The sequence below is a fragment of the Equus caballus genome, chromosome 25, assembly GCF_041296265.1.
Source record: "Equus caballus isolate H_3958 breed thoroughbred chromosome 25, TB-T2T, whole genome shotgun sequence".
In the NCBI taxonomy this organism is placed as follows: domain Eukaryota; kingdom Metazoa; phylum Chordata; class Mammalia; order Perissodactyla; family Equidae; genus Equus; species Equus caballus.
In genome coordinates this window covers 35,891,060-35,914,903 of record NC_091708.1, presented here as the reverse complement: position 1 = coordinate 35,914,903, position 23,844 = coordinate 35,891,060, and the positions used below count along the sequence as shown (strand labels likewise).

At 43.5% G+C, this 23,844-nt stretch overlaps 1 protein-coding gene and 1 non-coding gene across 27 annotated transcripts in view; both read left to right on the top strand.

Moving 5' to 3' along the window:
* Window positions 1–23,844, top strand: part of DENND1A (DENN domain containing 1A) — a 514,434-nt gene that overhangs the window by 380,720 nt on the left and 109,870 nt on the right. The gene's annotated exons all lie outside the window — the stretch shown is intronic.
* Window positions 9,485–9,623, top strand: MIR9041 (microRNA mir-9041). The gene has a single exon (NR_128056.2). It is a non-coding gene; the product is annotated as a microRNA mir-9041 (primary transcript).

The window sequence follows — 23,844 nt, the reverse complement described above, 5'->3', positions numbered from 1 at the left end:
GAAGGGTCCAAGCTCACACAGATTTTTTGTGTGCAAATCACATCCCTTCTAATTCTTTGTAATATTATCTGTGTTGTTTATCTCAAGTAGTTCAGTAACATTTTGTAGGAGCTCACACCACCCAGCTTGGGCACTACAGCCAAAGATGAGGGTGACGCACTATTTTGTCATTCATTCATTTAAAAAAATATTATATTGATCATCTGTTGTTTGACCAGAGAACTCACAGGCCCATAAGGAAAACAAACATGAAAAACAGTTGCAATGCAGTATAAAGAAGGAAGATGCTCAGTAAGAGAGTGGCACAAAAGCAGATGTGATTAACTCTGCCAGGATAGGTTGAGGGTAGCTTCCCAGAAAAGAAGATACTCACTTGAAATGGGTCTTGAAGGAGTTTTCCAGAAAGCAGAAGACTGCTTTAAGTAGAGGGAACAACAAGAGTCACCCTTTGGAAAAAATTCAAGTTGTTCTGCATGACTGGTTTATAGGCTTTCTTTGAAAGATGACACTAAGAGGTAGGGGCAAGTTTGTGGAATAATTTTGAATGCTTCACAGGAAGTTTGGGTGTCCTTCTGTAGTCAGTGGAGCCACTTAAGGATTTGAAGCAGAGGACGTTTGCATTTCTGGAGACATCAAGGAAGTTGTTTGGAAGGAGATGAGACTAAGGCAGAGACAGGGCAAAGCTATTGTAATAGTTCTGGGAAGAAAATCTGAACTCAGAACTCAAAAGCAAAGAAAGCAAATCAGAGAGAGATTTATGAGATAGAATCAATTAGTCGAAAAACTAGGGGGCTGGCTGGAAAGGGGGTGGTCTAGGATCTCTTCTAGGATTCTGTCTTGGGGGCCTATGTGGAGATTTTTTCCACACCATCAGGCTCCAGCAATAAATATGGCAAATATTTTTCTTCATCTTGGTTTCTGTCAAGCAACTCCCAATCCTGGAGGAACTCAACAATATTGGTTTCCCCCAAAAGCCGTGTACTAGAGAAGCTGCTCAAGAAAAAAGGGCTCAACTTTCTCAGCAGCTTGCTGGGAAAGTAATGAGAATAACGTGTGGGAACTTAGTTCTTCTAATTTAACGTCTTTGGAGGAATCCTCTCCCTTGCACAGAATAGCTTTGATACTGAGTCCATGACTCCTGCCTCTAGCTTTCTTTCATCAGTGCAGATGGAGTGCTGGTCATGTGTCTTACCAACCAGCTATATTCTCTTGCACCTCAAAATGTCCTTTTTGAATAATTAGACTTTTTCACTTATTTTTTAAAAACATTTCTGATGCCTATTATGCACCCTGCCTGGTGGCAGGTGCTTTCACATGTCATCTCATTTAATACTCACAACAACCTGAGAGCTAGGTGGAAACATCAGTTTTACAGATGAGGAACTGAGATTCCAAGACGTTAAACAGTCAATGCCAGATCACAAAGCAAGTCAGTTGCAGAATCAAGGTTAGAAGCTGATTCATTCTACAAATCTGGTGTTTTTTTCTGCTATCCTATGGCTGTTCACTCATATAGCATGAAATTTTTTTTAAAACAAATGCATCTTTCTTTGAGATTTCTGTTCATTCATTGTTTTAACCATAAATAGCCCCTCTTATGTGTCAGCAATCAGATTGGACACTGGGTTGGCAACAGGGAATGAGACAGACCAGTGGAGAGAATGACAAGCAGATAGGCAATTATAATACAGTTTAATGAGTGCTCCAGAGGGGAGGTAGGGGACGATGTGGGAGACTGCAGGAACTGGGGCTAGGTGAAGGTGCCCCAGAGGAAGTGACATCTAAGCTGAGATTTGGGGAGTAAGTGAGAGTTAGCAAGGGAAAGGAGGGAGGGAAGCAGCCTCCAGGCAGGGGAATAACAGACACTGGCACAAGGGAGGGGCATGGCAAGAGATGAAACTTAAAGGTAGCTTTGGGCCAGAGCAGGGAGGACCTTATAAGCCATGTCAGGAAGCTTAAAATGCATCCTGATGTCAGTGGGGCAGCTATGGAAGAGTTTTTAAAACAGGGAAGTCACATGAATATGCAGACATTTTTAAAGGTGGCTATGGTAGTAGTGTGAGAAGAGAAATGATTAATAGGAAGGCAAGCTTGGAGGCAGAAACCACCTAGGAGGCTATAACCATAATCCAGGGGAAGATGATGGTAACCTGCATCGAAGAAGTCACCAAAGGCGTGGAGAGAAGTGGATGGGCTTGAGAAATGTGAGGGAGTAGAATCCACAGATCTCAGGAATCCAGTGAATAGAGATGAGAGAGAAAAGTAAGGCAGGACTGACCTAGTGACTGGGTGGGGCTTTTCCCATCCGATGGACGAAGGAAAAAGAAGAGTTCAATTTTATTCATGTTGAGTTTGACATGTCAGTGGACATCCACCCAAGAAATATCCAATTAGGCAGCTTTAAATATGAATCCGTGAGATCAGGAGAGAAGGGTAGGATGGAGATATAGATTTGGGAGATGTCAACATATGGATGGTAAATAATTAACCAGGGAAAATGTATAAAGTAAGAAGTAAAGAGAGCATTAGACAGAGAACATCTATATTTAAAAGACTACCGAAGAAAGGGGAGCTGGTGAAGGAGCCAGGGAAGGTACATCCAGAGAGATGAGAATAAAACCAGGAAAACTCACCAAAGCCAAGGGATGAGAGTGCTTAATAAACAGTGTCTCACCACTGAAGAGAGATTAATTAAAGACAGAGACTCTCCTGTGGGTTTTAGCCACGAGAAAGTCTTGGGAATCTTGGGTGAGATTAGACAGCTCCTCTGGGCAGTTTGGCTGGTAGGAGGTTGAGAGAGAAAATGATGATAGCCAGATAGTTTGATGATAAGGAAGAGGGAAAATGGGGAGGGAGGGTGTTAGAGTTTGGTGGTGGTGGTTGTTGTTTGATAGGGAAGACTGGCCCTGAGCTAACATCTGTTGTCCATCTTCCTCTTTTTGCTGAGGAAGATTGTCCCTGAGCTAACATCTGTGCCAACCTTCCTGTATTTTGCATGAGGGATGCGGCTACTGCATAAGCGGTATGTAGGTCTGCACCTGGGATCTGAACCCGTGAACCCCAGGCCGCCAAAGCAGAGCATGCAAACTTAACCACTTTGTTGTTTTAACATTGGAAGAAACTTGAGCACACTGAAATGTTGATGAGAAAGAATCAGGGGAGAGATAAGGGTATTTGACAGAACCGGGGCCCTGAGAAGGAAGGCGTTTGGGAAAGCAGGGTAGGTGGATTGGCCTTGGAGCAGAGACTAGGCCCTCTGCCCCTCTGCCTGAGTGTCAGTGGGGAAGGAAGCCTGAAGCAGGGGGATCCAGGTAAAGGAAGAGGTATTGGGCCAGGGGTCCATTGATGGCTTTACTTTTCTCTGTGACATCCAGGCAGGAATGTCTTTTGGGCAGTGGTTGGGGACAAAGAAGGACAGGGGTCAGCATTTGGGGAGAGTGGAGAAGGTTTGAATAGAGAATGGTGGAGAGAGCTAGCTGGGTGAACCTGGAAGGTTTTGGCTGTCTTTGGCCTAATGCTGGGGGATTTACCCGTTTGTGAGGAGTAAGTGGACTTTCCATGATCTGCCTTGTTTTGTCCTGTGTTTGGAGCGTATTCTTAAATTATTTTCCTCTGTGGCTTCTGTAGAGAAGGGTCATAACGTTGGCTGATTTTTGTTCAGTGAGTTTTCAATCTGAGAGAGAAGGATCCCGTTGAAGCAGCTGCTCTCTGCCCTCTGGCTTGTGGTATTTGTCTGCCACCTACATGAGTACACAAGTGATTGAGGCAAACTCTCAAATCTCGGAGGTTTGAGAATCTTCTCTTGGAGTTTAGATGGTTAGCACCAATTTCAGGGATGCCCTCAAAAAGGGAGGCTGGGATTCTTGCTACACTCCTTCCTTTAGTCACCTTCCCACTCCCCCATGAAGGGTAAATGTAACCCAGCAGACCTGGTTGTACCGAATAGCAGACCCTGACAGCTGGGGAAAGAGCCCCTTTCTACGTAGAACTGTCTCTGAAGAGGGCTGCTCCGCTGGGCTGGGTTCCTGCACCGACCTCGACAGGTAGACATAGAAGGTATGCTTAGAAGGAAGCTTGCTCTGCTCAGTCATAGTGTGATCTTGAACATGTCTCCTCCTTTCCTGAGCCTCATTATTATCATCTGTCAAATGGAGTGATTATACCTGTGTGATATATAGTGAACGAGAGTATGTGAGGTGCCTACCGACAGAGATGCAGTCCCTGTCTATTTTCTGTCTTTTTGCTGTTTTCAGATATTAAAATAAGAGTAATTCCCTGGCTTTCCAGGTGTGGAACAGATTGGGTGGAAGTCCATCTGTCTTCTCCTGCAAGTAGCTAAATTGGAGATAAGTGTTTGGTTATGCTCCTCAGTTTCCATAATGAGACTGCACACCACCATCTGCTCACCTAAGCACTAAAGAACACAAAGGTACAAACATTTAGTCAGGAGGACAGATTGACAGCCCTTCAGATGCCCTCTCTGAAGACAGAGCCCTCAACCCTTACTGCTGGACCCCTCCATGGCCAGTCTGAGACATAATTTGTGGGGGGATTTTTGATGGGAAGACAGATATAGTCCATCCATTCTTCTATCAGAGGTCAAAACTGGCAGTCTGTGGGCCACATCCAACAAACCCAGCCCTTAAATGTGTTGGTTTGTCGAGTGGTGTTTTAATCTTTCTCTGTTTTGGATGGCTCCAAATATTTGAAGACAGAGCATGCCTCCCCTCTTTGCCACCATTCTGTTGTCTTACCCCTGCTCCTGTCACTCATTTATATGGCTATGGCTATGGGTGTGTGAAGGCATGTGAGTTTGTAACCTTTATTTCTAGATCCACTCTGGGTCTTTTGTTAGTGCTGTCGAGTCAATTCCGACTCCTAGCGAGCCTGCATGCGGCAGGGCAGAACCCTGCCCATTCTTGTTGCTCCACCCTCTCACCTTCCGGCACTGCATCAGACAGTGCTCCACTGCTAGTCACAGGATTTTCACGGCCAATTTCTTCACAAATGGGTGGCCAGGTCCTTCTTCCTGTCTGTCTCAGTCTGGAAGCTCTGCTGAAACCTGTCCACCATGGGTGACCCTGCTGGTATTTGAAATACCAGTGGCATAGCTTTCAGTATCACAACAACATGCAGCTGCCACAGTATGACAACCAACAGATAGGCGGTGTGGTTCCCTGACCTGGAAACTGTGGGCCGTGGCTGTGAGAGACCGCCAGGACTGGCTGCTCTAGGTTTTAGTCCTAAAGTAAGCCAGGCCATCAAGCCCGCGGATATCATCGAAAGAGTTTTTTGAATCCTCTTATTGTGTTTGCTGAAGCGTATTATTGAGGGTGTTGTTCATTTATTTATTGAAAGAGTATTTACTGAGTGCCTGCTATGTACCAAATATTATATGTACCCTATTCTCAATGTCTCGGAGCTTTCTGTAAGAAGCCCCACGTAAGTGTTCTCTTTTAGATAGATATCAGAAAGGAGCAATGTTTCCCCTTGAGTAATTTTGTAAAAGACATTATTCACTGCCAAGTCAACTCCCCAATTTACATGTACTTTTTGTCCCTGAGATGCCATCAGATCCTTTATTCTTTTTCTCTCAGACTACATACTCGGATCACCCTTTCTATCATCGTGCTGTTTCTGCAGTCACAAAGAGCCTGTTCTGTTGTTTTCTTTGTTCTTAGAGACTTTCAGGCCCTTTGCTTTTATCACCTCTTACAATCTCAAGCTTCTGGCCTAAAAGTGTCCTAATGGTTATCAACTGCAATGTTGATTCCAAAGAGCAGACCCAGATAGTTTCTGCATATATCCCATATGGTGAAATACTTCTAGGTAAATTCATTCTAAACTCTGGCCCAGGAATCGACTTCTCTTTTCCAAGTCACAGTACGCAGAAGAGCAGAGCCCTCTGCACTGAGCCACCAAACACCTCTGGCATTGAGAGCTCTTGAGCAAGGGTGTTAGTTGCCATTCTTTTATGTTTTTTCTACTAATTCTCCTTTTCATTAGAAGTAAGTTAATTTTAGGTATGAGACGCCTTTCAATTTTAACTCTAATATTCTAAGAACAAGCTGTGAACTTTTCAACTAGTGACCTATCAGTCTGAATCTAGTCAGTATACCAAATAAACTGCAGGTTTTTAAATCAGGATGACTTGGGTTCAGATCTCTAACTGTCTCTTTTTAGCTGTATGACCCTAAAAGCAAGTCACAGCTATTTGAGCTTCAGTTCCACGCCTTATTGTACACATGGAGGAAGAATTACCACTTCCCCTGCTTCTGTGAGGGAGGCCTGAACGGGATAAGGAACACGAAGTGCTGAGCAGAGCACGTGGCCTGCGGTTGGGGATTAGCCTACAGTTGCTATAACACGTGAGAGGTTATGATACCGTCCATGCGTGACATAGCTAACAGACCTGGCCCACCAACTGGTGGGAGGCAGCACTCTCTAAATGTCCAGGCCTCCCCACACCCCACCCCAGGTCTGTTTTGTTTTGTCGGGTAAGTTACCGAATGCCGTCTTCTGACTCCCATATGTTAGCAATTAGATGTGGCCTCACATTAATGCTCTCCCTCCATGTTCCCACCTCCTGCCCACTAGACTGTGAGCTTTTTGAAGGAAAGGAGTTTCTTATTCATCTCTACATCCCTAGCACATAGTGGGTGTTCATTCAAGACTTGGCTCAGATGCTGCCCCATCTCATGAGCAATTTTGCTTATGGCTCCATCTCACTAGACTTCAAGCTCCTTGCAGGCGGGGACAGTGTCCAGGTCATCCCACATCCCCAGTGCAGATACAGTTTACACTAAGTAAATGCCAGCTGATGGAATTATCAAGTGACATTTTCATCAGCCTGGGACGTAGTAGGAGTTCATTAAAAGGTAGCTGCTGTTATCATTATTAGCACAAAAAAAGAAAGAAAGAAAGAAAAAGAAGAAAAAAACAAGATGGGCATCTAGTCACCCACTTTGGCATGAAGTGTGGACATTGATTGGAAGACTATTTTAGAGAAACAAAATGGCCCTTTATTCATTTTGGGAGGGGAGGAGTGTTAACAAGAGAGAGGCTTTTTCAAGTGTTTGCTCCATCTTGCTGCCACTTTACTATGTGTGGCTGCTGTTGCTATGGCAATTCTTTAAGCAATTGAATAGAACAGCACTGAGTTGTTGCAAACCAGCTCTAATTGCTCCCATGCACCAGGCCTGCCCACACGACCACTCTCTGCACAGCATTCCCTTTTTCAGATGAGTAGTTTCGTAAATCTCTGGGCATTGTGCAGCTCCCTTGCTCTTGTGACATTGCAGTCCTTGGGCAGAGGGCACAAGAAGCAACTCTGGGTGGGGGAGAGGGGTCTGCCAATTTTCGCTGTGTGAGTGAGCTGTGCAGACCCCTGTATTCAAGGGGGTAGCAGGATGTGGGCACAGCAGGGCCTTAAAACCAAATAAAACATTTGTGAGATAGGTTTATTATATTTATTTGCCATTGTTGGACAATTTAGTCATCTTTTTAAAGCCAACTGTACCATTCCTGCACCCTCCTGCTAGGAGGGCCCAGTTCATTGTGTAATAAGAACTTCTGGTTTCAACCTGAATATGATTGGGAAGAACTGAGATTGAAAGAAATGGAAGGGCGCTAGTGTGTATTGTGTCCCACCTGTGTGCCAGGCACTGTACTGGACACACTCTTCTGGGGCTCAGTCCACAGATACATTGGGCAGGGGGGTGGGTGTGGGGTCATACAATCCCTGTTACAGATGAGGAAACTGAAGAGCGGAGATGTAGTGTCAAACCTCAGGTCACAGCCAGTGAGTCCCAGTCATGGCTGGGATTGATTAGACCCAGTTCTGACTGACTCTCAGCTCTGTGCTCTCTTCACTGGACCACACTGTCGCCCAGGAAGGAGGCCCGCCTTTGGTGACACTGGGAAGCCAGATCTCAGTTGACTTGGCACATGGCATTTAGCCACCTCCCATGTCCTTCAACATGTAGGGCCCTTCTTTAAGGAATCGTGGAACTTAAGGATTGTCTTAGGAACAATTTCATCATAGCTATAGCTTCTTTTGAGCATTAACAATGTACCGAGCTACAAGCTAAGTGCCATATGAGTGTTCTTACTTAATCTTCCCAAAAAAAACCCTATGAATTAGGTATTATCCCCATTTTATAGATGTGGAAGTTGAGGCTCAAAGGAGGTAAGTGACTTGCCCAAAGTCACAACAGCTAGCAGTAGCAGAGCTAGGATTCAGATCCAAGTCTGACCCCAAAACTTCTTAACTGTCAGGCTGCCTTCCAGAGGACTTATTTGGAAATGAATGCTCCACATACATTTAAAATTTTTCCTGTGACTATTCCAGGAAGCTTAATAGTCAGGAGAAAATTTTTTTCCTATTTCTGAGATATTTGTGAAATTAATTTAAATGTACAGTACACTGGTACCTAAAGGCAGAGCATAGCGCTGGGATGTGGAGGGAAATGGCACATTGCTGTGAGCTGTCTCAGTGCAGGGAGTCTGTGCTCACAGTAAGAACCTTTACTTGAACAGCCCAGTCCTGCACTACATTAGGATGGTAGAATTATGTTTTAAATTTTTTCTTTCTCTCTTTTTTCTAACTTTTTCTTTTAATGTAGTTTGTGTAATAAAAAAGTAAAAGAGAAACAAAAACCAGTTTTCTCATAGAAATGGCATGAATCCTACTCTAGCAGCAAGATTTTTTTTTTTAATCTACATTGAAAACTCTAATTCATTCAGACAAGTTTTGTTGAGTGCCTACTGTGTGCCAGACAGTACACCAGATGGGAGAGGGGTGCAGAATAGTGTACCAGGGAGCTTTCAGCTGCAGGTGAGGGAAATCTGGCTGGAATAATATGGACTTTATTATCGATCATGGGAAGTTCAGAGGTAAGCAGTTCTGTGATTGGCTAATTGATTGACTCATTCATGATATCAAAAACCCCATCCTTTCATTCTTGAGTCTGCCTACCTCAGCCTATTGGCCTTGCCACCAGGCAGGCTTCCCTCGTGGTCTCAAGACGACTGCATCACTCCCGGGCATTACATCCTGACAATGATCTCCAAAGGCAGCAAAAGGACTTTCTCTTCCTGATATCTCTTAAGATTCAGAAAACCTTTGCCAGAAGCTCTCCTAGTGACTTCTCTTCATGCATCATTGACCAGAACTGGGTCACATGCCCATGCCCAAACCAATCACTGGCAAGGAAATGAGACCACTGAGGTTGGCTTAGGCATGAGGACCCACCCCCTGCCTCTGGGATGAGACCTGAAGCACTTGTCCTCACAGAGGGGCATGGAGGTGCAAACAAAATGGGGGTTCTGTTAGGAGAGAGGAAGGAATGAGTGTTGGGTAGACAGCCTATAGTAGTGACTAGGAACAGATGATCCCCTATCCTCAAGGAGCTTACATTCTAGTAAAATAGGCAGTAAACAAGGAAACAGACATATATATCATTTAAAATGTTCCATCAGAACTGTACAATCAGCTCTCCAGTATCAGCGGTTCCATGTGCATGAATTCAACCAACCGTGGATTGTGCGGTATTATGTTTACGATCCATGGTTAGTTGAATCCACCGATGTGGAACCTGTGGATACCGAAGGTCAGCTAAGGGACTTGAGCGTCTGTGGATTTTGGCATCTGTTGGGGGTCCTGGAACCACTCTCCATGAATACTGAGGGTCAACTGTACTTTAGGGCCTCTGCTTCAGATGGAGTAGTCAAGGAAGTCTTCTCTGAGCTGATATTTCACCTGTGAGATGAAGGGTGAGAATCAGTCAACTAGATTGGATTGAGGGGAGAAAATGTGCCAAGTAGAGGGAAGGGGGTAACATGGCACCTTGGAGGAACCAAAGGGAACTGGGGACCCCAGGATGTAGCAAGCAAGGAGGAAAGTGGCGTGAGTTGAAGTTAGAGATTTAGGTGAGCTGGATCACACAAAGTCTTGCAGGAAAGGAGTTTGGATTTTATTCTAAGTCAGTGGAAAGCCAGTTCCTGTTTTAAAAACAGAGCCTGTTTTAAAAACAGAGGTGTGACACAATCCATTTTATATGTTTAAAAGATCGTGCTGGCTGCTGGGAGGAGAGCCTTAGTGGAAGCACAGAGAGCAATTGCTAGTTCACTGTGATCACCCAGCAGGAGTTAGGGGTGGTGGCAGTGGAAACGAAGGGAAATGAGTTCTATTGGAGATCGGATCAATAGGACTTGCCAGCTACTGTGCTAGGGGCATTCCCCTGGCCTCTCTGTCTAGTCTTCTCTGTACTCCTATATGGTAATTTTTTGGTAAAGTAAATTATTGTACCTACTTTACAAATAAGAAACTTCCAAGAAATGGCCTGCACTGGGCCATAGCATCCAGACTGAGCCGGAGCTGGGAGAAGAGCTGGATTCTGGGAGAGGTAGGCAGGACCAACTCAATTAGCATTGCACTAGGATTGTTTTCCTAAATGAAGCTTTGGTTTTTGAGGGTGATATTTTGAGAAGTGCTGTCTCCGTGGGAATATCTTAGTTGTGTACAGCAGAGCCATCTCTGCATCTACATTTTGTTTAACACATGGCTGTCTTTATCATGCCTACCTTCTTTATGTGGGGTTATCAAAGAAATTCTGAATCTGTTCTACAACTAAATTAATGATATCCAGGAAACATTTATTTGGCTCCTTTTCTATTTATAATATTGTTACCAACTAATTGCCTTTGAATGTTCCTACTTATAGCGTCCTTTGTGCTGGTTAAAATCCATCGCACGTAGGTGAACCCCTAATGCCACTCAGGGCCACCCAGTCACTTGTGAAGTTTCTCTTCTTGTTGTAAGAACAGGAGCAATCATAAAAATTTACACCAGGGCAAAGGACCAGGGTGACAACATCTAAAAAGTAATGATGTGTATTGTTTTTTCTGACTGTAAAACTAATGTATTTTCATTGAAGAAAATTTGGAAAAGACAGATAACCATAAGGAAAAAAAGGTCACTCGCATTCCCACCACCCTGAGGCAACCAGCATTAAATTCTGGTGCATTTCTTTACCAATGTTTTTATGCCTTTTTACATAATTGAGCTCATACATTCAATACAGCTTTTTTCTTCTCTTTTCATGTGATCCTCATCACTCAGATTTTCCTCAAACCACGAGATGTTGTCTTTGTGAATGGTTATATAATTCCTTTGCTTAGATGTGCCACAATTTACTTAACTGTGCCCCTCTTATGGAAAATTTAAATTTTTGTTGTTGTTTTGTTATGAACAATTTTATATAGAGAGATTCACTGGCATTTGAGGTTTTCCTTAAACTAAATTCCCAGCAATTCCAATGCTAGGTTAAAAGATAGGCATATTTTTAAGGTTCTTGATACACTTGCAAAATTACTTTTCATAAATGTTTACTGTTGTTCATTCTTATCTGCATTGCATTTACAGCCACCCTGGGCTACAACCAGGAGTCTTATTTTTTTATCTTTGTTAATTTAATGTGTGAAAAAAATTGAAATTGTTTTCATTTCATTTCTTTGATCCCTAATGACATTGAACTTCTTTTCATGTTTATTAACTGGGTATTTACTTTTCTGTTATGGACCTTGCCCTCTGACCATTTATCTGCTGGGTTCTCAGTGTATGGGTATTGACCTTCTTATAAATTTGTAGCAAATAACTTTTTCTGAACTGGGACTTTATTTTTACTTTTTATTTTGAAGGTTTCCAGATACACGCAAAAGTACAGAGTACAGATCCCCCATCGGTCCATCACACAGCTTCAACAGCCGTCACTATTTCGTCATGTTTATTTCCTTTATTTCCTATCTCACCCTCCCCACTTTTTTTTTTCCTGAAGTATTTTAAGGCAAATTAAGGTATTTCGTTTCACTCTTAAGTTATATTAGTAAGCATCTTTTAAAAGTAAAAATTTGACATAATCTTTTTCCTTCAACTTTTTTATTTTAAAAAGAAAATTCAGACCTGTGGGAAAGTTGAAAGAATAGTACAATGAATACCCATTTACCCTTCACCTAAATTCACCAATAATTAATATTTTACACATTTGCATTGTTTTTCTAAATATATATACACACTGTACTTTTTGTTTTGCTTTATTTTTGTTGAACCATTTGAAAGTAAGTTGCACATATCATGATATTTCATTCCTAAGTATTCCAGCCTGTGTTTCCTAAGAATCAGGACTTTCTCTGTCATAACCACAAAACCATTATCACCCTCAAGAAATTTGATGTTGATACAATAATATAATCTAATTTACACTATATTCAGTTTTTCCAGTTGGCTCCAAAATTTTTGTAACTTTCTTTTTTAATATACCTGAGCTCAAATCAAGGATGATACATTGCATTTGACTGTTATGTCTCTTTGGTGCCCTTTAATCTAGAACAATCCCCTCGCTTTTTGTTTTGTTTTGGTCTTTCATGACATTGATGTTTTTGAAGAGTCCAGGCCAGTTGTCTTATAGAATGTCCCACAATGTAGATTATCTGATTATTAACTCAACTATTTTCCAGCATGACAAGATGCCTCAGGTTTGTCTTGTACATTTCCTGTCCAGATCCGGAATCAGCCCTTTCTTCAGTGAGCCCTGGTTCCTTTTGGTGGGGAATGGTATTCAGAGACCATTTTCTGAATACTAGGGATGTTCACTGCTACTAGTCTGTCATTACTTCTAGAGCTTCTCAGTGGACAGAGTTTAGATGTGTATTTTTTAAAAGAAGGAAAAATAATGAGTTCATACTGATATTTTCTTTTCAAATTTCAGAATTTTTACATAACTTTTTTGATTTTATACTTATATCTTTATTCTATCTTGAAATTTTTATTTCCTAAAAATGCTAATACAATATAATTATTTGTTTTATCATATAATATATACATAATAGTTTTAAAATTAAAAAATCAACTTTATTGCTGCCAGTAATTCTGAAATTACGAATTTTTTTTGTTCTTATTGTCCTTAAATGTAGTTAGTTATAGTTAGAATACTGTCCATAGGGTCTGTTGCAATAACTCTTTTCTCCAGGTGGTTATGTCACCAATGTAATATATAGTTAGGTTTATTTGTTTCAGTGTCTTTTCAATTTTTAGGAAGTCTTTAAAATTTAATTTTGTTTTTGATTTTGTGAACTCTTTACATGATTTAGAATATATAACAAAGTTCATTCAGAGAAATTAGGCTTTCATTCCCAATTCCTTCTACCCTGATTCTTCCCTCCCCCTTAACTCCTCTCTGTTACTTAAAAAACTAGCTACTATATACATTGTTCTGCATCTTACTTTTGTTCATGTAATCTATCCTGGGACTCAGTCCATACAGTGTATAGAGATCTCCATCATGCCTTTTCACAGCTGCCTGGTGCTTGGTATGGATGTGTCACAGTTTTTGTGACCAGTACCATGTTTAAGTTCTTTGGATTTTGATATTACATATAACGTCGTAACGAATAACCTCGTACATATATCGTTTTGTATTTTTCTAAGTATATCTTTGAGATAGGTCCTAGAAATGAGATTGCTGGGTCAAAGGGTATTTGCCTATGTAATTTTGCTACATATTGCCAAATTCCCCTCCGTAGGGCTTGCATCATTCTTCATTCCTATCCTGTTATCCCACAGCTTCACCAATAGAGTGTGTTGCTAAATTTATGGATTATTTCCAGTCTCATGGGTAAGAAGTTATGTCTTAGTGAAATTTTATGTACATCTCTATTATTGCAAGTAAGGTTGAATGTCTTTCTTATGTTTAAGGTTAATTTGCGTTTCTTTTTCTGTAAACTATGTGACCGTTTTCCATTTTTCTATTGGATAATTACTCTTTTTTCTTCTTGATTTTTAGGAACTTTTTAAAATTAGGTTAATAAGCCCTTTGTTTATCATATAGGTTACAAATATTTTTTTCAGACTAGGAATTCTTAAAATGATTGTTGACATGTAGTTTCTTGAGTATCGTGTATGTAGCAGCTGTTTGTTCCCAGCTGTTTCCTTCTTATCTTTTTCATCCTAGAGAATAGAGGCTTGGGACAGAGCTGTTGGGCAAGGCTGCAGTGAGGAGGTGAAGAAGGTTTTGAGTTTTCATCTAAGCTATATCTCAAGCAGACGTCCTAGTGGGCAGTACAGGGAATATCAGTAGGGGTGTGTCCCACTATTCTGCACAGCCATTTGCCCAGCTGTACAGCAAGCCCAGCTGTACTGACCAATCCATCCTGTCCGTGAGGCAGCCAGCTAGTCCCTTCCTACCAGTGGTTAAGGGCAAGGCTCTGTATGTTGACTTGGGACCCAGATCGGGGCAGCATCAACCCAAAGCAGTACTTCCAGTTCCTTGTGTAACCTGGAGGCAAATTGACTAAGCCTTTTGGTCTTCAGTTTCTCCAACAGTAAAAGGAAGAGATGGACTGGATGAAATCCAGAGACGCTTCAGCTCTGACGTCCTCAGACCCTGGGTCTTAGTTGGCTTCCTAGCAACCAAGGAAAGAGGTGGAGATCTTGACGGAGAAAATCACAGTGTAGCACTGGGGTCTGCAGAGAATCTTCCAGTTGCATTGGTTCTCTTGGATCTTATCTGTCCATTGGGACCCACCCTAGAAAAATGTATTTCCTGTTGGAAATTTCCAATAACACATGCATACAACATGCATAGAGAACTTAAAAACTGATCTTTTACCACAGCAAGTCAGTGGTAGATTTGGACTTCCAACCCGAGTCTATGACCCCAAATTCTGAGCTGCTTCCTTTGTGCCAGGCTGGTTCTCATTGTGGGTGTGGAGTAAACAAGGAGACCTGGGCTGCGCTGAGAGTCAAAATCAACAAAGAAGCTAGCCCTGAGCTCCTCCATCCCAGAGTGCAGGCCAGGGCTGCCTCATAGGGTGCCAAAGAAGAAAGGCCAAAAGGTAACAGACCTCAGGACAGTGTTTCTATAGTAATAAACTTGAATGATCCAAATTCTTGTAACCCATTCAGAGGAGAGCCACAAGGTAAGTTGCTCATTCTCTAGTTTCCAGAATACCAGAAATGTTGTAAAATATGGCAGCATATCTTCTTCAGATTACTTAAATTATCTGTGAGGCAGACACACTTCCAGCCATCTTCACTTCTCATTTAATTTAATCCTCACAGCAACGCTTAAGGTATGTATTATTATCCCCATTTTCCAGCTTAGGAAACAGAGACTCAGAGAGATGAGGTAATTTGGCCAAGATCACATCGCCATTAATGGCAAAGCTAGTATTAGAACCAACGTCTGCCGGCTTCAAATCTGCTGTTCCTTCCACGTTCCAAGCTGCCTACAGTTCTTTATTGTTGCCAACCAAACTTATATACACCCTTTGGGGGCCACCCCACACATTTGGGAGTCTTCCAGGTGCTGCAGTTCTGTTAAGTTTCTGGCTCCTGCTTTGTGGAGATCTGCGATGCTCTGTTGTTGCTGGCTTCCAGAATAGCCAGAGGACCTGTGCAGCAAGGAAAGAGCCCTGAAAAGAGAAGCGAAGGAACTCTAGTCCCCAGGATGCTGAGAAGGACACTCACCTTTCCTCATTTGAATCTCTAAGTCCACATCCCAGGATGCTGTTCTTGCCCGAGATCTGCGTCTGTACAGGCCTCTGAGCTTTCAAGTGAAGTGAGCTGAGTGCCGGCCCATTCACTCGCACCCCACTCCCGTGGCCAGGGGCCACGCTCCCCCTCGAAGCCAGCACAAGGCGAGGTCCTCCTGGGGCCGGGCCCTCTGCGTTCTCAGAGGAAGAATGAAAGTTGCTTTATTCTGCGGCCTCTTCACAGCTCCCATTATGGCGAGCAGGCTCCACAGTGAGGAACCAGGGCTGTGATATTTCTGCTTCAGCGTGAGAGATTCACATGTTTGACTAATCAATTCTTTGGCACTGACTTCCCGGCCTGCATTTTGTTCTCTTGCTTTTGATCGTCTGTTTGCTTTTTTGCCATTCTGCTGGTTCTTGTTTGGAGCCTTTCTTTTCCAGGAACACTTTGACCTGCTCGCTCTTCCATATTCCTCTCTCTCTCTCCCTTTGTCATTTTCCTCTCTGATTTTGGTTTCCCATGTGATTGACCGCACACAGCTTCCACATGCAAGCAAAGTGGAGACCCTTGAGTCACCAGGCTCTGGTGACTGCTGGGTTTTGTTTTGAGAGCCAAGGGACCCTGGGCCACAGACAGCCCCCAGCCAAGCTGGGCCACAGCTTTTCTGTCTCTCCTGTCCCCATTCTAGCCTCGCCCTGTGACGTACGGTCGCTGATGTTGGCTTGGCGCTCTGTGGTTCACAATGTCCCCTGTAGCACATGCAGCAAACCATAAGGGAGGAGGCGCAAATACTAGCATCAGTCACGTTTCTCAACTGAAGAAAGTGGGGATTGGAAATACAAGGTGACTTTCCCAGTGTTCAGAGCTAGTAAGTGGCCAAGCTGGGACCAGACGTAGGTCAGCCCTGAAGCTGGGCCTCATTCTGCTGTGCTGCTGCTGCTGCAGTTGTCGATTGATTGCTGACTTCATCCATTCTCGGCCAACACTGGCCAAGCAGCTGCTTTGTCCTCCACACCATCTTGTCCAGCGAAGCAGACAGTTGCAGTGCGAACGGTGGCAGCTCCCAATTCCAAGCACTTGCTCTGTGCCAGGCATGGTGCTGAGTTCTTCACTTGCATTAGCTCTCGGATACTCACTGTCACCTAAGCTCAGAACTGTCAAGTAGCTCTCCTGAGGCCACCCTTCTGAGGCCAGGACTGGGGCCCAGGTCTGACTGCCTCTGACGTCTAGGCTCTTAGCGGAAGAGCCAGGTACACAGGGCCATGCGAGCAGAGCGGAGGGATTCTCACCTTGTGGCGGGCTCAGGGGAGTCTCCCAGAGGCAGGGGTATTCGGAGGGCCTTCAGGCTGAGCGTAGTTTGCGAGCAGAGGAAGAGGAGGGCTGTAGCAGGCCTTCTGTACAGCCTGTTTCTTGACCCGTCCTGAGCTCACGTTGTTTCCTGATCAGTATTTTGCATCTTAGAATCTCAAGGCTGGAAGGATTTTGTGGCCTTATCGCCTGTTCCATGCTTCAGTCTCCTCTACAACATCTCCCCATGAGGCTTTCCGGCCTCTGCTTGCATACCCCTGGTGCCAGGGAGCTTCCTTCCTTCTGAAGCAAGCCTGTTCCATCTTTTAAATGTTCCTATTATGAGAAATCTTTCCTTATTTTAGTGATAAGCACTCCCTTTGTGCCCCCACCTTCCATGTTGAGGAGTGCCTCGGGGCCGTAGCACGTGTCCTTGAAGGCAGTTCACACCAGTAGCTGGACTGTGAGGAGGAGCTGAGGCTTTTGCGTTTCTGGTTGCTGAGAGTGGCATGGTATGGTGGAAAGGCCAGTGGCGTGGAATCCAAAAGCCGTGGGTCACAGCTCATTCTACCAGTTGTGCTGTGTGATCTTATATGGGTCACTCTCCTCACCTTAATTTCCACGTCCGTAGAACAGGAATAATAATCCCCACTCCACCCATCTCATGCGGCTGCTGTTCACGAAAAATGGCAAGCACTCACATGCTTCTTAAAGTGGAAGATGCCACACACACAACACTGTCCATCTGTATTGTACACATTTGTGGTTTGTCCATGTGAGCTCACTCTCTGCTTATTCCATTCAGTATTTCTCTTTATCAGTTTAACGTATATGTGTGTATAATGTGTACAAAGTTGTGATCAACAAATTCACCCCACTTTCCTGGGTACCCACTACCGGCCTGGGTCTGGGGTTGATGCAGGGAACGTGAGAATTAATAAGACATAGTTTGCCTTTGAGGAGCTCTCAGTGTGGTGAGAGAGGCAAGAGCGAACCTTTGTGTGGCTGTGTGTCCAGAGCTGAAACACAGGCTGCAGAGTGAGATGCACAGGGCCTCAGGCAGTGCTGCTGGGGCTGTGGGGAAGAGAGCAATAGTTGGGACATTTGTCCTGATGTTTAAGCTGAGTCTTTGGAGAGGGCAGCTCTCCTGATCCAGGAGGGGGATGAAGAGGCGTGAGGAAGCAGAGACAGCTGTACACACTTTGCAGGTAGTTTCACCTCAAGTTGGTGGCTTCTCAGAAGTGGGGAGAAGGACATGGAGGAGTTGGCAATGACCCTGAGCACATAATCCAATGAGTAAATGAGTGGAGATTTCCTTGGCTGAAGTCCGGAATGTGGCAGGCTAAGTGGTAGGGGAAACAAAGAATTCAGAATTTGCGTGTCAAGTCTGAGGAACACATGTGTCATCCTAGTGGAGGCATCCCATGTGCAGCTGGAAAATCACACCATGGGGTTTGGGAGGAAAGTCTATCCCAGAGCTGGAGAATTGGAAGGCTCTCATCTCTTGTCACTTCATCTAAAACCGTAGAAACTGGTTTGGTGCCACCCACAAACAGGAAAGGCGGGAACCCTTCTGGACTCACTGTGCCGTCCACTGGCTGCCTAGAGAGAACGCTAAAATCAAGGTCATGCAGAAGGGACAGGACTGATAGTTCCCTTTTGGTGAATACCTCCCAGGTGTAGGATGTTGTGCTGCAGCATCTCTACACCATCCAAATGCCCTTCCCAGGAAGTGTTTGTATCCCCACTTGACAGAGGAGGAAACTGAGATTCAGATGAGGTTAGTCAGCTGGCTGGTGCCAATTGAGAAGACAGACCCATCTGACTCCCAGCTCCACTTACTCTCCGGGACAGCAAGATGTCACCGCCTGTGTAGTTTCTCATGCGCTGTGTAATGGTGAATCTCTCCAACAAAGTGAAGCTTCCTGACATTTGCCTTTCTTCTTTGCCCTCAGAGCCAAAGCTCACTCATGGTTGCATGTGTACATTCATTCTCTCTTAGGCGTCTTATTTTTGCAGATTACCTACACGTACTGGTGTGTGTCCAAGTGTGATGAGTATCAGGTGAACCATCCCCTGCTCACCTTTGAAACAGTAATCCTGTTACCCAATCAAACAGACACACGAGGGTCTCCTCTCTCCTCTTCCCTTCATCCTTCATCTCATGTTCCGTTCCTTCACTGGGCCTTTTAGAGGCTGACGGTATTCTGTGATGTAAATGTGCATTTTGTAGGTCATAATTTTACTTTGTATTTAAATAAACTGTGTGCCCACGGAGTGTGAGATGCATGCAGAACACAGCTGGGGGTACTCTACTCTGAATTCCTCTGGCTTCAATGTTTCTTTCAAGTTTGAAAATGTGCTGGGAAGAAGACAACATTATAATAATTGGAAGTTCAGTATATCTGTCTTTTTCCTCTATTCTTTTAAACTTTTTTAGATATAATTAACACTTCACACTTCACCTGGTCCCTCCTTGGTTACCTTTGACACTTCCTTGGTATTTATTTAGATGTTCATGGCACCTTCACTTTGAACTCAGGTTAAGAGATCAATAATTTTTAAAATAAGCATTTTTCCTCACTGAAGATGTGCAATTAGTGCATTACCTACCTGTGGATGTCCACTTATCTTTTTTATGTCTCAAAAGCTTGTGGCACAATTATATGAAAACAGTAAAGAAAAGCAATTTACCATCAAATGAAAATACCTGCTGTGAAGTTGCAGCAACAGCTCATTTTATTACATTTTCTAAAATGGAGTATTTCACAGAAGATGGGAAATTGTATAGAGAGAACTTCAAGGGTGTCGTCTTGGAATTTACAAACCATGAATGATGCATTTAATTTGAAATGGCTGTATTTTCTGTAAGCATGTGGGAATGCAAATTTCAAAGACGTACTGGAATTTGACTCTCCTATCAGGTGCACACAATATGATCTCGTTGTCATCACCGAAAATGAAAGTAAGAAATGTGCCTTTTGGCAGAACTTTTGCTCCTTTCCCAGTCTCATTTTAGGAGCCTTGTCTTGGGTGACATTGGCTCTGGACTTGCCGAGTCTAGCTGAGGCAGTATTTTCTTGATTAGTTCCACCTCCCTTTGCCTGTGTTATTTGGGAGCTGTCAGATAATGTCATCATTAGCCCATTGCCGATGTACTTGAAAAAGAATGCTGAAACTCTAGATGGATTTTAATGCTAGAACTTGAAAGACAAAAAGAAAGTGTTTTCTGAGTGAATACATTTTAAGGGGAACCGAGTAAGGCCAAATGAAATTTCACAGTAGAAATGGAAACCATCTTTGACTCTGTGAATGCTAGTTATTTTAAGACAAACATAGTTTTTCTATATTAATATTTTCCTGCTTTAATCCATTTGGGGAAGAGAAGTCATAATCTTGCATAGTCTACTTGAATAGCTCTCAGCCAGGAACCTTGCACATAAACGCATAATAAATGAGTTAACACACTTTATCATAACTGTGGTTATCCTCAGTTATAATAAAGATACCAGTTTTTTTACTTGATTCATTTACTACATCGGATGACTTCAGTCATCTTTTTGTAGATAATAAGATCTATTTAGAATTCTCTTTTGGACAGAAGTTATGGATCTCATAAGAGAAAACAGTAGTAGTTACAAACTTGTTCCTCTCTGCATGGCTACCCATATGAAAAATATTATGTGTTTCTTTGTTAAAGAGTATATGGAAATTTTGAGCCATGTCTGGGTTCTGAAGTTTGAACATGTGTCTGTTCTGTTGGTCCTGAAAGCAACATCTCTTAGTGGAAAGAGCCCTGAACTTAAGGCAAGCCTGGGTTGAAATGGCTGTGTGACCCTGGACAAATAACTGACCCTCTCAGAACCTATTTCCTCATCTGTGAAAGGGCCTTCCTTACCCCTACCTCAGTACATTGTTGTGAGCACAAATGTGGAAATACTCATTAACAATAATCATAATAATAGCGCTTACTCTGTGTCAGGCACTCTTTAAAGCACCTGACACGTATTACTCATTTATCTTCACAACAACTCTATGAGGTGAATGCTGTTATTTTTCCTATTGTACAGATTAGAGAACTAAAGCACAGAAAAGTTAAGTGACTTGCCCAAGGTCACACAGCTAGTAAGTGTTAGGGTTGGAATTCTAGTGCAAAGGTTTTGCAAAATTCTAAGGCAAAGAACTCTTAGCTCCAGAGTTCTTGCCCTTAATCACCATACTGTGTTGTCTCTCAGAGCCTGGCCCACAGTAGGTGTTTGATAAGTGCTTGTTGTATCTGGAACCTTTCAGGTCGGGTGCAGAAGGGGACATACTCATGCACACTGAGGAGCAGGGGCACAGCGGGCGGCGTTCCTAGCCTACTCTCCTTCCTGATCACAGGACACTTGTCTAAGTGAAGCCATGTTACTGGACAGAAGAAATAGCACCTCAGACCCAAGGCCATCTGGGATTATCATGTCACTGGGGAATCTTTAAATATCCTATTTCTAAATTTCAAAGCTTGTTTGGGCTATATTTACAGCATTTAACATATGAAAAATCATTGGGAAAGTGGGCTTTTAAGTGGAACGGTTGTGTAATGGAATATTTCACGTTCCGGTTCAGCCATAAAGCTCAGGGCTGGTAAACAAAGCATCTGAAGCCAAATGGCTCCTCATCTGACCCCAATTAAAATAAAGATTTCATTCCATTCTGTCCTGACAGAGAGGAACATATTGTTGCCTTTAAGGGAGTTTGGTTTAGTTAATGAAAGAATTTTATTTCATTTTTCCCCCCAAATACAATATCTAATTAAATAAGATTCAATTTGTTAGGACTTCTGGTAGGGCTGTGTTAACTCTTTTAAAGCTGTGTCGCCTATATGCCTCGAGACGTAGAGGATACTTGTGAATCCCACTTCACAATCCATTGTTTAAAGAAGAAATCAGCCCAAGTCATTTAAGCACAAACATTATCTCCTCCAAAGTAAATCTGTTTACACATCTATTACAGCAACCTGTGTATGTAGGTAGCATGGAGTCTGTATAAAATATCACATATTTACATAAAGCCCTGTTTCCTAGAAGCATTTGTACTTGTACATATTGTAATTCACCACTCACCATAGATCTGTCCATATAGAATATCTCACGCAGGGAGTTGTAGCCGCTGAAATATGTTAGGTAACATAAGTTGGATATTGATGCCAAATTATCACGGAGTTCCTTCAGAGTTATCTTGAAGAAACATGTGACTGTCTAAAGAATTCATCATTTAACATTAAGAGTGAACGCCGGCCAACTCTTTTGGGGGGCGGGGAGCAGGCTTTTCTCGTGTCGTGCTGTCACTGCTTTTTTGTAGCCTTTTCTCTATGTGCTGCGGCTCATCCTGCCTGTTGAGTCTGTAATTGCCAAGCAGAACATTTTGGTGTGATTATGGAGAAGTTCTCTCCAGCTCAGCCAGGCATGAGGGGGCAGTTGGATTGCAAGACCCTGACCAGTCACCTCCATATCCCTGAGGAATTGCCTGTGAGGTCCACGGAGCTGCAGGGAAAGAGGGCTGGCCTGGGTGGCCGGAGAGCTGCCCTTGGGGCAAGCCCCTCCCTTCTCTGGGCTTCAGTTTCTTCATTGTTAAAATGACACAGGGGGTCAGCGGATCTCTGAAGGCCCCTTGGCTCTGCCTTTTCAGATTCTGTATTCAGTAGAGCAGAAAGTACATGATGCTTTTAAATCCACTAAGAATTTATAGTCAGATGCTAAGGATTTATGTTCTGAGAAATAAAAAGTCTTTAAGTCTATAAAACCTAAGGCATTTAAACCATATTGAAAAAAATTCTGTTACTTTGCATGCAGTGGCTCCTTCTTACATTCAGTGAGCATTTACTCAGCACAACTGAGCACCTGTTTTGTGTAGGCCAAGTGCCAGGTGTACAGAGAAAAATTATTCATGGCCCTGCCTTCCAGGAGCTTCTCTCTCGTGGAGGAGGCGAAAAGCAAGTAAGCAGATCATCTCTTTGTCACAAGGGATCCCTAGGGCAGTCTAGGCGGGGTGGGTGAGATGAGATGAGGGGCAGGTGTCGCAGAGGAGGGATACTTTGGCTGGACCTTGAAAGGCGAGTGCAGTTTCCCCAGTTGGAGAAGGGATACTCATTCTAGGCAGAGACACGTGGAAATGAAGGGTGCAACACACTGGGGCAAAGCAATGAGTTCTGCACTGTTGAAACGGGGTGGGCTGATGAGGGGCGGAGGGAGGGATAAATCTGGACCGGATAGCTTGTGAAAAATCTTAGACTCTTAGAAGTTCCCTTCCAAGGAGCATGCCCAATATGTTTCAAACTGGTAGTAACAAGCATTCTTTGAATAAAAAGGGTTCTGCAGTCAAGAGACGCTGGGAATACAGTTGCCTGCGTTCCCCTCTTGGAAGTACACAGTGTACAATAAAGTCTTCATGTATGCCTCAGCAGTTACCCCTATAAACTTGGGTTAACCCAGTCTTTCTCAAACTTTTGACCATAGAACCCTTCTGAGGCAGAAGACCTATTGATGCTCTGGCGCCAACTTTACGACATAGAGTTCGAGACGAGGAGTTGCACTGGAGAGCTACAGTTGGTAGAAATACAAGATCTGATCAGCATTTACAAGGGTCACTCTGGCCTGAAGGAGGAGGTGGAGCTGGGTATCAGAAAGGCACTTAGTTAGACACCTGGGTACACTTGGAGTTGTTCAAGGTGCGTTTGAAGGAAAAGGCCTCCTGAATACAATCCACCCCTCTCCATGCTGATCTGTGAGCCATACAAGAGTCCTGCAAGTAGGAGGCCGGCCAGTTGGTGATATCTAAAGTCATCTGCCTAGCAGCCTTTCAAGAGCTCATGGATAACATTGGTGACTAACACAGGAATGGGCTTGGTGTTAGGAGGTTGGAGGCAGAGTATAAAGACTGATGCTGGGGCCGGCCTGGTGGTGCAGTGGTGCAGTTCGCACATTCCGCTTCGGTAGCCCGGGGTTCGCCCGTTCAGATCCAACGTGCGGACATGGCATTGCTTGGCA